This window comes from Quercus suber, unplaced genomic scaffold (assembly GCF_002906115.3).
Source record: "Quercus suber isolate HL8 unplaced genomic scaffold, Cork oak 2.0 scaffold_160, whole genome shotgun sequence".
Taxonomy (NCBI): domain Eukaryota; kingdom Viridiplantae; phylum Streptophyta; class Magnoliopsida; order Fagales; family Fagaceae; genus Quercus; species Quercus suber.
This window is the reverse complement of record NW_027069621.1, coordinates 20,470-30,857: the sequence shown is the minus strand read 5'-3', so window position 1 is coordinate 30,857 and position 10,388 is coordinate 20,470. Positions and strand designations below refer to the sequence as shown.

Here is a 10,388-nt window from a genome sequence, read left to right as displayed (position 1 = left end):
AAAAAAAACATTGATAATGGCTTTGTACGTTGAATAATCACGTAAATTATAAATTTATCTATAAAAAAAAACTTAAATTTGCATCAAATGATGTAATTTGCATATTATATATTGCTAAGTCTATATTAATAAAACAAATATATTTAAGTTTTGACCCAATATATCTAAAAAGTTCAATAAATATTTAATTAGCAACCAAATATTAAAATATTTATTAGAACATATGGAAAATATTTCTAAGTTCCAAATTTGAAATTCAAAATAAGTTAGCAGATGGAAACTAGTTAACTACAATATGAAATCTAAAAGCAAAATGAATATTAAGGTGAAGTGAACATTTAATTATTCACATTCTAAGGTTCTTATAACTACCGTTTTAAATTCCTAATCATCATCATTCATTTTATCATCTATGTAGACATTATATATTTGTATATTAGAGTTGTAAAAGACATTAAGATACAATTTCACACTCAACTATTCAAGTTATAACATTTAACAACAATTAAAGAGCATGCATGCTCAAAAAAATCAATCAATCAATATACAAATATAAGCATAATTGATAAAATTATATATAAAAAAAATATTTTAGTAATATTAGACAAATTATTATATCGATTAAACAAATTTAACAATATTATAACTTAAAATGTAGCAAAGCCAACATCAAATTCTTCATTTAGAAATGATGAAGCATTCTTTCATTTCGATTACAAGTGAACTAGAAATTAGAAAATATTTGCTTAGATTGACATAATTTCATAAAATAAAAAATAAAAAGTCATACCATCACAATATGGAAAAATAAAAACCCTTAAAACTTCATCAAAACAAAAGATTTATCCCATTAAAAAAAAAAATTATATTTTTGGTAGAATCGATAGGATCCCATACGATCCTATAATCCTACGTATGATTCTACAATTTTTACAATCCAGTGCGATTCTAAACGTTTTGGTGAGGTAGAATCGTAAAATTGTGCGATCCTATGATCTAGATCGTGATTTTGACAACCATGCTCTTGAGGGATTTGAAACTATGACTCAGTCCATTAGGAAAATAGGATGAGTCTTGCTTAAGTGTGACCTTCCTTGATCCTTTAATCCAAAGCTGCGATCTTGATTTGCTTGGTAGTAGTTGCAGTTCGTTTCTTTTGCTTGGAAAAGGAGTGTCTTATGTCATTTAAAATTTCATTGCACTAAGGGTCTGTTTGGTTGGAAGAGTGAAAAAATGAGAGGATAAAAAATATTTAGTTTTCCCTCATGTGTGTTTGGTTGGAGGAATGGTAAAGTGGGGAGCATGGAAAACTCTTTTGTTTGGTTGAAAAGAAAAATGGGAGGATAGAAAATGTAGTTCATATAAATTGACTATTATACCCTTGTTACATAATAGGTAAGAAATAGATTTATTTGTACTCATTAAATAATATAAAATTTACCAACAATTATATTTTTCAATGAAAAGTGTTACGTCCATAATATTTTTCTCAATACTTTCACAATAAAATTTTTGTGGAAAGTTGTTACCAGTTCTAATTTGAACCCACTATTGAAATTATTTTTTTACTCACCAATATTAACTTATAACAATCTGTTACTTAAAATTTATTGTGAAAATATTGTGGTAACATTTCTCAATTAGGATTTTTTATTCTTTATGTTATTTCTCTTTCTCTTATTTTGTTTCATCTATACATTTTTCTTTTCTTTTCTTTTTTTCCTCCTCCATACACGTTTTTCCTTATCTCTTTATCTCCCCCTTCTGTTCTTTCTTTTTCTCCGTCATTCAAGAAGTGCTCTCATTCTCTATTTTTTGTCTCCAGCTCTTGCTCTTTGGTTTTTTTTTCTTCCTCTATACACATTTGTCCTTATCTCTTTATCTCCCCCTTCTTTTCTTTCCTTTTCTCCCTCATTCAAGAAGTGCTCTCATTCTCTATTTTTTTTTGTCTTCAGCTCTTGCTCTTTGTTTTTTTTTTTTTTTTTTTTTTTTTTTTGCATACATGTTTGTCCTTATCTCTTTATCTCCCCCTTCTTTTCTTTCTTTTCCTCCCTCATTCAAGAACATTCCAACTAGTGCTCTCATTCTCTCTTTTTTTTTTCTCCAGCTCTCACTCTCTATTTTTTTTTACTTGATTCCACAATAGCCGTTGTGTTTGTGAAGAGGGTAGGTGGGAGAGGGCATTTGTGTAATTCTAAGGTGAGAGCAGTTTTCTCTCCAAAATTTTCCTCTTGATTTGGGAGGATGCAAATTGTGGGCCTAGGAGAGAAAATTTTCTCCTGGGTTTTCCATTTTCAGTATTTTCTTCAGTATACCAAACAGTGGAAAACACTGTTTTCCACCTTATTTTCCTTCCTTTGTTTTCCATCCTCCCTATTATTCCCCCAACCAAACACAGTGTAAATAAATTTTGTGGTCAAGATTCTAGTAAGGAAATTGACTTTGTAATTCTTCACATTAAGACTGTGTTTGGTTAGAAGTGAAATAGGAAGGATAGAAAAGAAAGCAGAGAAAATAGGTTTTAGGGTTGTTTGGTAAAGAGAGAAAAGTGGAAGGATTTTTTGTGGGCCAATACATTTTCTCCCTTAACCCACCAAAAATAAGTCTCTCTAAAATGAAGAGAAAACACGGTGGAAACTTGGCTATTGGTTCAACTAATTGCTTTTACAAAATTAACCCCTTTCTTTAACATTAGTTACATCATCTACCTTCATCAATCTTTTTCTTTTTCTTTTTTAAGTAGGCATGGTTTGTTTGTTTGTTTGTTTTTTTTTGTTTTTTTGTTTTTTTTTTTGTTTTTTTGCTTTTATTTTATTTTTAATTGGGCATGATTTTTGTTTTAGTAAACTTGGTATGATTTTTTTTTTTTTAATTGAGCACAATTTTTTTAATAATGGCATATGAGTCAATTTATACCAATTTTATTTTTCATCCTCTCTTTTTTCTTTTCAACCAAATAAATGAGTTTTTCATCTTTTCACTTTTCCATCATCCCAACCAAACACATATGAGGGAAAACTAAATCTCTTTTATTTTCCCATTTTTCTATCACTTTCTCATTTTCTATCCTCCTACTTTTCCATCCCTCCAACCAAACAAACCCTAAGTTTAAAAGGATCCCCTTACTACACATCTTTTTCATTAATTCTAAGTCCAACCCGCTGTAAATAAAAATATTAATAAACCTAATTGAATAGTAAGACCTAAAATAGAAACTAGGCGTAAATGCACTTTTAGTCCCTATATTTTGGTTTTTTTTTTTTTTATAAAAATTTTAGTCCCTACATTTTAATTTTACCACTTGTAGTCCCTAAACCAATTAATGCATGTTATTTTCGTCCTTTCTGTCAATCAACCAATGGAAATAGCTGAGGTGGCAGTTGGAGGAATTAAAATATTATAAAAATGCCACATCACCCATAACACATCAGCATATAAATTTAAAAAATTAATTTATTAATTTTAACAAAATTTAAAACATAAAAATACATCAGAGAATCAAACCCAAGAACACAAATTCAAAATTAAACCCATTGAATCAAATTAAACCCAAGAACATTCGTCATCAGCCCACAACCCAGAAAATCAATTAAATTCTTCTCTCACTCTTCTTTCTTCTGTATTCTTTCTTGGACTCTCTCTCTTTGGGTCATGGATTTGTTGGCTGGGTTTTATCAACTCTCTCTCTCTAAAAACTCAAACCTCTCTCATCAAATTAGGGCTCTCTTTGCCAATCTCTCTCGATGGTGGCGACGCTGTGCTGGTGGCACGAGGGTTGTGGGTTGTGGGGTAGTGGGTTGTGGGTTTTGTGGCATGGGTTTTGCTGGGTTGTAAGGTGGTTCGATGGTTGTGGCGTAGTGGTGGAGTGGTCACGGGCCATGGTAGCATATGGGTTATGGGTTGTGGGCTAGGGATCGGCGTCGACGGCGTGCGGTGTGTGGCTGGGAACAACAACCCTTCTCTCTTCTTTCACTCTCCAATTCTCTCTCTTCTCTATTTCTCTAACTCCGATTCTGTCTCTCAGACTGGGTTTTGGTTTTGGTTTGATTTTTTGTTATGGGTATCGGTGCATTTGCAGATTCATGGTGGTGGCGGTGGGGGTTTCTATGGTGGTGGTGGGGATGGGTTCATTGTGGGTTTACGGAGGTGGCCATGGATTTGGGTGGCGATTGGTCAAAGTTTGGGTCAGATTTAATTGATGTATGGGTCAGATTTAGTGGGTTTGTGAGTGTTGCAGTGGGTCTGTGGGTGTTTCGGTGGTGGTAAGGATTTTCAGTGGTGGTGGTTGGTTGGTTGGTTTGGTGGTTGGTGGTGACGGAATTGGTGTTTGTGGTGTTTGTGGCTGAGTGAAAGAAGAAGGTAATTGATTTTCTGGGTTGTGGGCTGATGATGGATGTTCTTGGGTTTAATTTTGAATTTGTGTTCTTGGGTTTGATTTTTTGATGTATTTTTGATGTTTTAAATTATGTTTTTATGTTTTTAAATTTTGTTAAAATTAATAAATTAATTTTTTAAATTTATATGTTGATGTGTCATGGGTGATGTGGCATTTTTATAATATTTTAATTTCTCATGCTGCCACCTCAACTATTTCTGTTGGTTGATTGACGGAAAGGATGAAAATAACACGTGTTAATTGGTTTAGGGACTAAAAGTGGTAAAATTAAAATGTAAGGACTAAAATAGAAAAAAGCCAAATGTAGGGATTAAAAGTGCATTTACGCCTAGAAACTACAATTGACCAATAAGAAATACAATTTACTTGCAAAATAAAATGACATTAACTTTAAATAATGATCTCTTTGTTTTAATCATTTTCACTGGGATTACACTTTCTTGGTATATTTTCAAAGGCTACTACGCAATTAGCAAGACACTGTCGTTTCGGAAATTGGTCACCTGTGATAATGCACGTAGCATATCATATTTATGTATTGGCATGCCTAGTTAGTTGACAGTTATATAGGTAACAACTTTTGAGTTCCTTTTCCCATATAAGGCCCTGGAGTTGTGGAAACAAAAAGCCTAAACAAAGTGTCAAGCGGGTTAAGAAACAAAATGCTTGTGGCTTTACCATACTAATTTTGTTCAGAACAGCATACTATTCACCTGTTCTATCCAGCAATTTTCAAATGGGCTCCTCACAAAAGTTACCAGTTTGTATGAAGTGACTAATTGGAAGACATTCCATATAATATTTTCCTTTTCTAGTATAGTCTCAAGGATAGGGATTCCATAGAAACTTTTTGGGTAAATTACGTATTTAGTCCCTATCCTATATATCATATTTCAATTTGATCCATAACTTTTCAATTTTGTCAATTGTATCAATTTAGTTCATAATCTTTCAATATCATGTCAATTTAGTCATTACCATTATTTTTTTGATGAAAATTGATGACACATTTAATGACTAAAATAAAAAGTTAGCTTTCGTTGATGTGACAATACACTAAAATTTTATTTTAGCCGTTTGACATGTCATCAATTTTCATCCAAGATATAACAACAGTAACTAAATTGACACGAAACTAAAAGGATTGGGATTAAATTGACACAATTCAAAGGTTATGGACAAAATTAAAATATGTTGTAAAAGATAGGAATCAAATATGAAGTTTATCCAAACTTTTCATTAATTTGAAATATGCCAAGGGTCCTGCTACATTTAATAAATAAAAATGATGTCTAAGATAATGATAAAATACTCGGGCACTACAACGAATACAAATTACTAAATACAGTTCCTTGGTTGTTTTATTTTATATACTCAACGCTTGCAAAGAAAAAATTTGCTTCAGGTGGGGTTTGGATTCCGCGTTTGTGTTTCAGCAAACGCGTTTTCCTCTTTTTTTTTTTTTTTTTTTTTTTTGCTGCATTTTTTGACTTTGGGGGACAAAAAGTCTGTGCATAAACAGTGTGTATACGGTTTACGCACTGTTCATGCACTGTTTATATAATAAAAAATATTAAAAATAAGTCACACGGTACTATTCACACATTTAAAATTTATTTTGCTACAGTGTTTTCAGTTTTAACAACAATAAGTTCAATCCAAACATACTCTCAGCCTTGTATTTTTTAGAACAAATTTTTTACAAATTTTTTTTTTTTGTTCTCAAAAATACAAAACCCGCACACTGATTAGAGAAGAGGTGGTCCCGGCGGGGCTCGAACCCGCGACCTTCGGCTCATAAGACCAACGCTCTAACCAACTGAGCTACGGGACCGTGATGTTAGGTTTTCGTATTTATTTCTTTAAGAAGCGAGGTTGTTATCTAGTTTCCAGTACTACGGCCCATGCGCACAATGATCGATGACAAATGATGCGTAAATTTAAAATATTTTCAGAATTCAATTAATATCAAAGAAAAAAATAAAAATCATGTTAAAGTTACACCGCTTCATAATTTTTTACGAAATGGGTATTTTAATAAATTAACAATTGGATTACATTGTATTGTTTATACTTTTCATGTTTGTAAAATATCAAGATCACTGGAGAAAGTAACTATTTCATCATATAATATTTAAATTTCAAGTATTTTTAATTTTAAAATTAAATTTACAATATGATTTAATTAATTAAGGCGTAAATGGACTTTTAGTCCCTATATTTTGCACTTTTTTCATTTTGGTCTCTACATTTTATTTTTATTGCTTTTAGTCCCTAAACCAATTAACGCGTGATATTTTAGGTCATTTCTATTACCCAACTAACATCAAAAGTTGACGTGGCAAATGGTGGAATAAAAAAAATAATATAATCACACACATTAATTAATTAAATTAAAAATAAACATTAAAATTAAAAAAAAAAATCTTTAGTTTTTTGGAAGAACATGATTGTTCATATTCTTCATGTTCTTCCCTAAACATGTTTGATTGCCCAGAAATTTACTTGCTCTATTTGTGTTTGTATCTTTGTTTTTCTTTTCCTTTTCAGATCCATGACCCTCTTTTTCTCTCTCTCTTGGTGCTTGTTTCTTTTCAAAATTTGAATTTGTGATCTTGTGTTTATGTTCAAATATCAGCAACTGATGGGTGTGGCTATGGGTCTCGACCATTGGGTGGTGCGATTGCCGATCTGCTTCTAGGGCTGCTTAAGAGCCTTCCGAGTGCCACTCCGGTGCTTGAAGAGAATAAAGGTGTAGCCTTTGGACTTATCGAAGACGCGGTCAGTGATCGCCTTACAATCCTTGATCTCGCCGTACTTGCTGAAGACGAAGGTGAGGGTTTCGACGATGGTGTCCCAGTCGAGGTTGTGGATGAAGATCTTGCGGTGGGCGGGGTTTGCATTGGCGAGCTCACGCACGATTTCAATCAAGTCCGGGTGCTTGCTCACTCCCTTCTTGATCAGAGCCATGAGAAGGTCCTTCGTGAACGGCTCTAGAAGCTTCTCCACGTCTTCGTCCTCATCGTCGTCAGTTGCTGGGTTTGTGTTTGTTGCTTTTGTGTTTGGTTGACAAGGAAGATCTGTTGCTGGGTTTGTGTTTGTGTTTTTGTTCTTGCTGGAAATTAGTTTGTGTTTGTGTTTTGTGTTTGGTTGACAAGAAAGGGCAAGAAAATGCTAGAAAATCTGGGCATGTGTTTTTATGTTTAAATCTGAATTTGTGTTCTTTAGAGTTCTTGTTGAAGTTGAACTGGATTTTAATTTTTTTTTCTTTTTTGTTTTAATTTTGTTTTCATGTTTAGTTTCTTGTTCATGTTTAATTTGACGTGGATTTATAGTTTAATTTTCTATTCTTATTTTCAGGGTTTGTGATTTGTTGTTAGTTGGGTGACGGAAAGGACTTAAATGTCACGCGTTAATTATTTTAGGGACTAAAAGTGGTAAAAATAAAATGTAGAGACCAAAATGAAAAAAGTGTAAAATGTAGGGACTAAAAGTGTATTGACACCATTAATTAAAGAGCAAATAACTCCAATTAACATGAAATTTGACATGGATGGTAAAAGCAAATAAAAACATGTAATCTAATGGTGGAATTATCAAAATATTAACCTAATGAAAAGCTATCAAAATATTTTTAGTAAAATATTTTCAAGTGTTTTTTTATGACAAGTAAAAGTTTTCAAGCAAACCACCAAAATTGGTGGCTCAATTACTAGAGCCGCTAGTCCATAGGTCCAATGATCGAACCGTTGGAACTAGTTGCTAGAATAGTGGCTCTAACGACTGAATTGCCGACAACTGTTGCCAAAGTAGTCTCTCTAGTGACCGCCAGCACTGATGACCAGAATAGCAATTCTAATTATTGAACATTCGACATTGGTCGCCGGAATGGTGTCTCTAGTGATCGGACTGCTGGCACAACTGTTAGAGTGGTGGCTCTAGCCACCGAACCCAGCATTGATCATTGGAACAGCAACTTTGATGACTAAACCAATAGCACTGATCACTGAAGCAGCGGCTCGACCACTGAACCCGTAGGTGCCAGAGGTTCGATGATCGAACCGTCAAAACGACAAAACTAGACAAAACGGTGGCTTTGATGACTGGATTGCTAGTGGCCGTTGCCAGAGCGGTTTCTCTAGTGATCGGACCACCAATATCGATGGCTAGAATGACGATTGCGATTATTAGACCTTTAACATTGGTTGCTAGAATGGTGTCTTTGATAACCAGACTGCAGACACCAATAATTAGAGCAGCGACTCTGACCATGGTACTCGGCACCAGTTGTTGAAATGATAACTCTAGTGACTGAACTGTCGACACTCTTTGCTAGAGCGGCGACTCAGACCATCGGACTGCCAACATTAGCTGCATAGCCCACCGAAGTGATGACTTAGCCACCAATTGAACGAAGGGAAGTCATTGTGCATTTTGTTAAAATGTTTTACCAAATTTTTAAAGGTAAAACAATTTACGACTTTTAATAAAGGATATTATGGTCAACAAAAAATATTTCATAAGTTTGACCAAATTTTACATGCAAAAACACTTGGAGATGTAAAAATATTTTCCATAGAACATTTTACTTCAAAACAAATGCAGCATAAACTTGATCCCTTAAAATAGATATTAATAAAAGAACAAATTTACTTCTAAGTTACGTAATAAAAGTACATCAGTCAAGTTTCAATGATGTTGCAAGCAAGGAATGTCATCACATATTAACATTTTTATTTCCTGCTAATTTATCATCGGCCATCTACAAATGACAGACAGGTTTCTTGGGACTGATATGGTTTCTCGTGGCAGAGACATTAGCTATGACCATGTTCTTGTTGAGATAGTGATGAGAGATAGTCAGAGACCTATATTTTCGTAGTGAAATATAATTAGAGAACACCATTTTATAATTGTTTTTGGCGTAATATTAGAGAACACTATGCAATTGTTGTAGCTATGGTTTCACATCATTTATTCTTCTTCATTTAGTGTGTGTTTGGTTGGAGGGATGAAAAAGTGGGAGGATGGAAAACTCTTTTATTTGATTGAAAAGAAAAGTGGGAGGATAGAAAATGTAGTTTATATAAATTGACTATTATACCCTTATTACATATTAGGTAAGAAATAGATTTATTTGTACTCATTAAATAATATAAAATTTACCAACAATTATATTTTTCAATGAGAAGTGTTACGTCCATAACATTTTTCACAATACTTTCACAACAAAATTTATGTGGAAATTTATTACTAATTTTAATTTGAACTCATCATTGAAATTATTTTTTTACTCACCAATATTAACTAATAACAATCTGTTACTTAAAATTTATTGTGAAAATATTATGGTAATATTTCTCAATTAGAATTTTTTATTTTTTATATTATTTCTCTTTTTCTCATTTTATTTCATCCATACGTTTTTTTTTCTTTTTTTTTTCCTCCTTCATACACATTTGTTCTTATCTCTTTATCTCCCCCTTCTTTTCTTTCTTTTTCTCTCTCATTCAAGAAGTATTCTCATTCTCTATTTTTTGTCTCTAGCTCTTGCTCTCTGTTTTTTTTTTCCCCCTCCATACACGTTTGTCCTTATCTCTTTATCTCCTCCTTTTTTTCTTTCTTTTTCTCCCTCATTCAAGAAGTGTTCTCATTCTCTATTTTTTGTCTCCAGCTCTTGCTCTCTGTTTTTTTTTTCTTCCTTCATACACGTTTGTCCTTATCTCTTTATCTCCCCCTTCTTTTCTTTCTTTTTCTCCCTCATTCAAGAACATTCCAGCTAGTGCTCTCATTCTTTTTTTTTTTTTTTTTTTTTTTTTTTTACTTGATTCCAGAACAACCGTTGTGTTTGTAAAGAGGGTAGGTGGGAGAGGGCATTTGTGTAATTCCACGGTGAGAGCAGTTTTCTCTCCACAATTTTCCTCCCGATTTGGGAGGATGCAAATTGTGGGTCCGGGAGAGAAAATTTTCTCCTGGGTTTTCCATCTTTAGT

At 33.0% G+C, this 10,388-nt stretch overlaps 1 non-coding gene across 1 annotated transcript; it reads right to left on the bottom strand.

Moving 5' to 3' along the window:
- Positions 1-6,156: 6,156 nt before the first annotated feature.
- TRNAI-UAU (transfer RNA isoleucine (anticodon UAU)) lies at positions 6,157-6,230 on the bottom strand. Its single transcript has one exon. It is a non-coding gene; the product is annotated as a tRNA-Ile (tRNA).
- Between the last annotated feature and the right edge of the window lie 4,158 nt (positions 6,231-10,388).